The following is a 6,560-nucleotide window of genomic DNA, read 5'->3' as shown; positions in this document are numbered from 1 at the left end:
CTTACTTTTCTCTGATCCAAATGTCTTTCCATGCTGTCTTTCTTTCGGTTCTCTCTCATGAAAAGCCTGGGCCAGTTGACATGGGTCTGCCCATGTTTCCTGTGCGTAGTAAATTGCTTTAAAAGACGAGTTCCTGCTCTTAAGTGCATCATGCGTGATCAGGGAAAAATGGAGAGAAATTCAAAGGTTTGTAAGGAAGTTCAAAAAGATGAAAAGTATTCATGATATGCAATTTTGGGCTTTTTATTTTCCATAATAGAAGATATGCGTTCAAAGGTGCGGCAGAATAAATTTGGAGAGAATGGCTATTGTAGAAATTATTTTATTAAAAAGAGTAATTGTAATTCCAAAGGCAAAAAATTACGGAGAATGTATGAAGACAAAAGAAAGCAATACTTAGGAATTCCAAAGAACGGATACCAAGTCTCGTTCATCTCAGTTGTGAACATAAACTTGTTTGTTTGGTTTATGAAGGCGAAAGTCTATAAAGTAGAGTCATGTACAATATATTTTGCTTTGAATTTTCATACAAACCTTTGAATTTCCAGCCATGTTGCCCTGATTACCCATGATGCAATCAAGAGCGTGAACTCGTCTATTCAAATACAGATATAACTTGCTCATATCCCGGCAAATAATTAAAGTAGAAAAATTGCCAATCAAGCTAAACTAGGCAAAATTAAAAAGATTCTTACGGGAGTAGGGCTCGCTAGTCGAGTAAACGAGTGCACGGAGCGGTAAAAACAGCGTTCAGGCAAATTCGCGCCAGATTTTATCTGAATGATGTACGGGTTTTGACGTAAGATCCCACATAGACTATTCTATTTCAAGCTTGAATTGTCCATTTCACTTTTGTATTTTTGGTTGTTCTGGCGCAGACCATTTGCTGTAACACTAAACCATTTTGCTTTCTACTACACCATTTGTCGTCACGCTAAGCCATTCGGGGTCAAGCTGAATCGTTTCACATTACGGTAACTGGTGAATACTATGCTAGACCATTGAACTTCTCGATTAACCATTTGCAAATAAAATAAGCCTTTTCACGCTGACTAATCCATTTAGTCTCAGCATTACAACATGGTAAGCGAACAAGGAACACGCGGAAAATATAAGGTTAATCTCATCCAAACTCTCACTTATCGTTGTTTGCGCATTTGCTCATCGCTTCTTTATCGTCACTGGATAACCTGACGAAATTGCTGGCACAAAACCCCAGGGGAGTTGTAAATACAACATTACATGACATAAACGCGATGTCTTACTTAACCCTTTAAGCTCCAATAGTACCTCTTATAGATTTTACTCTGAGTAACGCCAGACCATTTTATCCGTCAATTGGGCCCCCTCGGGGCTTAAAGGGTTAAGCAACAAAACAAACCCAGGAACTCAACCACCACCTTAGTCCCCAAGAATTCCCTAGTTCTACCTTTATTTAGGGCTACAAAATCATAACCAAACAGCTTAAGTCTTGTTTTGAATTGACCTAAAAGTAATAACAATAAAAGCAAGGTGACACACACTAACAACAACCCGGTGTGGCCAACACATCACTCATGCGCACAACCATTTCACGCGGGCCATGGACAGCTGTTTCGGCCTTTTGGGCCTCATCAGCATGGCGTAGCTACCATACCAGGCGGGTGTGTTTAGCACCCCTTTAAGTGGCAGCTTCACATGCCAAACATGGGGTAAGCTGGGTTGGGAACAGCAAAACTGTTCTCCCATGGCAAGCGTGTAGGAAGCGTGTGACATGCGCGATGTGTTGGCCACACCGGGTTGGTGTTACCGTGTGTCACCTTGCTTTTATTGTTGCTAAAAGTAATCCACACCACACATGGGATACCCCGGTCCAGTCCCCTTCCCAATTACAAACGAAGATTTGTTTGCGTGGAATCATCAATACGTTAAACCTTAATTACGTACAACTCGGTCTTGACCGGTACACCATACTTAGCTATAGAGGTACTAAATATATACCAGTGACAGAAAAGAGTGAGATGTATCCTAAGTTAAGTTCCTTTTTTGTAATTTGATTTTAGATCTCATTATTCTGCTCCTTTAGCTCAGTACAACAATATTTGACCGTGTCCATGTAAAGTCTAATTTGAAGTATTTTTCTTACTTTTAAAACAGGTGCAATCTTTCGCGTTGGAAAGAACCCACAACTCGACTTCACCGAAATGGCAAAGGAGTATGGGGACGTGTTCAGTTTGATGCTCGGAAATCGTTTGGTTGTGGTGATAAACGGAGAGCAAGCCATCCAAGAAACAGTTATCAAACATCCTACTGCCTTTGCTGGGAGACCAAAACTTTATACCTTTCAATTGGCCAATCGTCTTGGTAACAGCCTTGTACTCACGGACTACTCGCCTCGATGGCGAATTTGTCGAAAGATGAGCGTTGCCGGAATCAAAGATTTCGTAAAGAACACCCAAATCCTGGAAGAGAAACTGCTGCTCGAATCCCAGCGCTTAGTGCGGCACTTACAGCAACAGAAGGATGGTCCAGTCGATGCTTTGATGTCTTTCAAGTGCGCCACAGCAAACGTCATCATACATGCTTTGTTCGGAGTCCAGCGATCTTACGATGATGAAGGTCTACGAAAAATACTTGACCTCGCAGAAAACTTCGGAAAATCTGTGAATGGCAGCAGCCTGGTTGATTTCCTGCCATTGCTGAAATATTTTCCCAACAATCAAGTCTCAAACCTTGTTCTCACAATGAATACTTTGTTGGACGTCGTTTCCCAGATGTTCAAAAAGAACAAGGAATCTTATGTTGACAGTAGAGTTCGCAACATTGCAGACAGTTTCCTTAGAGTCGTCAAGAAAGAATCTGAGAAAGCTTCAGCCGAAGAAGACACCGTAAGTGTGAATCCAGTGCTTAGTGATGAAGACATAATTTCCGTGTTGGGAGATCTATTTGGTGCTGCTTTTGATACTTCCTCCACCACACTCTACTGGGGTCTGGCATACCTGATTAAACATCCCGACATCCAGCTCCAGCTTCATGACGAATTAGATCGCGTGATCGGCCGAAGACGGCTGCCAACCTTGCAAGACATACCATCACTTCCTCTTCTCCAAGCTACAGTCTTCGAACTCTTACGGGTGACCAGTGTCGTCCCTCTTTCCATACCTCGTTCGACTACCGCCGAGACGAATGTTCGTGAGTTCATCATCCCAAAAGATACTGTGGTCTTTATCAACTTGTGGTCAGTTCATCGCAATCCCGACATCTGGAAAGACCCGGATATCTTTGAACCCAGACGGTTCCTGAACAGCCATGGTCAGCTGCTCGATCCCAGGTCTCTCGGGGGATTCATGCCATTCTCGGCCGGTCGGCGTCGGTGCCCTGGTGAAACTTTGGCCACGAGAGCACTTTCCGTTTTCCTTGCAGTGCTTCTTCACAGCTTTCATTTTACGCAGGATGGTCTGCCGGCCAAGTATCAGGAATTAACTTTCAGGGTCATAGTGGCCTACTGTTAGCGGCGGAGAAGTTCTTTGTGAAAATTATTGAACGCTCTTAGCTAAGACTTGTCGGAAACTACTAACAAAAAATGGAAGTTAATTTAACAGCAATGCTTAGCAGTAACAAAGTAAGTTTTTAAACATGGAAAGAATAAATCAATTTCGTGAATTTTCATGGCAAGGATTTGTAATTGTCTTTTTGGATTTTACAATAAAGGTCATCAAAACTTTTGGTAGTTAAAATCTAGAATTGATCACTGCTCTGATAAGTGCTCCACAGGCTTACCAGGGAGATTTACTCACTTCGTGGTAATCAAGCAGATACTACAATTTGTCTCGTTCTCACGTTAATTAGTGCGACTTTTTTCACGTAGGTAATCAACCGGATATTCGAAAAGCAGCTTACTGTTATCAAGTAACGGAGATAGAGGAATGCCATGCATTTTACCTTATTCCACCTTTTTTGCACGACCTTTTTCGTTACATTGTTCTAAAATTGCCTTGCAGTCATTTTGCCACGTGATGGATTTTAATTTGTGCCTTTGCCAGCTGGTCGTACGACGGACAACCCTGTCTAAAATTTCCCGTTCTTTTCACTGGGTGTGACTTGCTCGACAGAAAATGGAATTTTCACATTGCGGGAAAACGTTCCATAAGAAACGTGTAATAACTTGTTGCCGTTTTGCGGCAACCGAGAAACTATTATCTGTAACTTTTGAAATGTCGCAGTTTTGGGTACTTTGGCGCAATTTAGAGGCATTTGATTCTGCGGCAATAGCAACGTTGTATTTCTAGTAACTGATGACAGATTTGGTACTTCCTTTGAAATAAAAATAGGAAAAAAAAAACCTGTCCCGAAATGTTCGCTTGCTTCAAGGCGCAGAATGCCACTGAAATCATCACTCAGAGCCTTGCGAATTTTTAAAGATTCCTAGTTATCGAGAGTTGATTTTTTCCCACGGAAGCCGAGAATTAGTTCGAGTTTGCGGAACCTTCGAGTTATTGAGGGTTCGAGAAATCGGGGGTATAATTAGAGTATCGAAGTAAGCAAATCCAAGGGAAACGACAACTGATTCGAGTTATCGGGAGGTTCGAGAAACCGAGGGTTCGAGAAATCGGGATTCTTGTTTGTGGAAACACCAATGGTTCACCTCTTAACCCTTTAAGTGCTGACTCCAGAAATATCCGGGAAAAATACCGAATTACTACTCTCAACACTTGCTTCTAGTTAAGCTTTAGTCAAACCGTTATGATACTGCGTTCGTAGCACCGACTGATTGGTATGACAGTTGTTAGAGTCTGAAATCCCAACGATGCATGAGCCTCGATTTTCACCGCATTATACCGTTCGTTTGATAAGAAAGCACGAAAAGCCAGCTTTTTGCTACGAGAATAACACCAAAAAAAGCAATAGTTGGCGCCAGTTTTCTACGATAAAAATCTTGTTGAGAAATCAAAAGTCTACGATAACAGCACATACCAGGGCTACTCCTTAGTATCTGACTAGAAATTCTTCTTCTTACTTCTTTTCCTCCGGCCGCGCTTCCGCCCTTTGATGAGGGCCAGTCTCGTGCTTCTCAAGTTGCCTTGTTCATGCCCAAAAAGGATTATGGGTAGTACCTTTCATGACAAGGGAAGACCCCCGATTCTCATTTCATATATTATTTTATAAGTGTCTTGCCGTGGCACTCAGTCCTACCAGCAAAATATAGCATCGATTGAAATTTTAGCTTTCGAAACTTGCCCAAATTGCATCAGTTGGTCCACTGGAATTCATTCACATAAAGGCCAGAGAGACGACTTCACTCGTAAGTGACTCGTGAACCGCCATGTTTACAACAAAGCAGTTTAGGTGTGCATGAAATCATCTCTCACCTCTGTTTTCTTTCAAAGGCGTGCCTTTACCCACATTCCAGCTTAATGATGTCAGCCTATGGGCTTCTGTAGATGAAGATGGCCCGAAAAATCACTTGTAAAATGATAAACCTACCAGATTTGAGCCAACTTGCTCGCTCCCGAATACGAACCGTAGGCATTTGTCACGTGATGCCCAAACTTGAGCCCAAATTGACCCAAAACCGCAGAATATTTCAATGAGAACTTCTTATACGGCGAAGCCAAGTAATGCAGACCGTTCATCGCCAAAAGTACAAAAAATAACAAGCACTTAGCACTTAAAGGGTTAAGCCTGTTGCTATCTTGGAAAAAGGATCAGTGGGAATTAACTACAATGTGAAAAGTGCGATGCACGCACCAGCCTCTTATTCTCACAATGCAGTTAAGGGACACTGCATGTCTTGGCGTTTGTAAGGATTTCTGGTCAATATTCTATAAACTTAGCTTTATCTCTTGCACGTTGATGGCTTTCAAATCTCTCAGTTCTGCATCCGCTTCTCACACGATTCGAGTGAAACATTTTTTATCGGCTTTGCACTACTTACAACACGAAAACCTGAAAACGTTCACTCGACATTTTCAACTCTTTCTTTGCCATTCGTCCCCAAAAGCAGGTAGAGGCAGTTTGCGCATTAAAAAAAGTCATTGAAGTTTAAGGGAATCAGTTTTGTTATAATTTTTTGGCTGGCATTAGCTGAGCAGCGTCCGTTGGATTTTCAGTGTATTACTATTGAAAAATAGTAATTTAAGGTTGAGTCTTTGCTAAAGGACGTTCTTCTATTTTGACGAAGAAATTTCCTGGGTACAAGCCAAGCCTACGCTGACCCTGAAGATGCAAACCACCCTGCGTAAAATGAAAGCTGTGAAGTAGCACCGCAAAGAAGACAGAAATTACTCTCATAGCCAGGTGACCCCTATTTTTCTTTCCGTAAATTACTTCCTTTTCTGATTTTGTCCATTTTGACAAAAAACAAAAAAAATCTGTGCGTGTGAATTTACAAATATTTCGCCTTTTATGCTCTCGTGCGACCGAAGTTTTCTTTCTTAGACTAATATGTATCGTTTTTCAAGGTCTATTTCACCTCAGAAAAGACATCGGCTGCAAAGGTTAAATTTAGTTATATTAGTTATGTTGAATTGAGTACGTTTACCTGATCTAAATTTCACTAATGTAGCTTTTTATTGCTGACA

The 6,560-nt window shown here is 41.5% G+C and overlaps 1 pseudogene; it reads left to right on the top strand.

The window, feature by feature from the left end:
• LOC138020971 (cytochrome P450 1A1-like) overlaps nucleotides 1-4,266 on the top strand; it is a 16,082-nt pseudogene extending 11,816 nt beyond the window's left edge.
• Nucleotides 4,267-6,560: the final 2,294 nt, after the last annotated feature.

The sequence above is a fragment of the Montipora capricornis genome, chromosome 10, assembly GCF_036669925.1.
Source record: "Montipora capricornis isolate CH-2021 chromosome 10, ASM3666992v2, whole genome shotgun sequence".
Lineage (NCBI taxonomy): Eukaryota > Metazoa > Cnidaria > Anthozoa > Scleractinia > Acroporidae > Montipora > Montipora capricornis.
The sequence above is the reverse complement of the archived record's forward strand: the minus strand, read 5'-3'. Positions and strand labels throughout refer to the sequence as shown.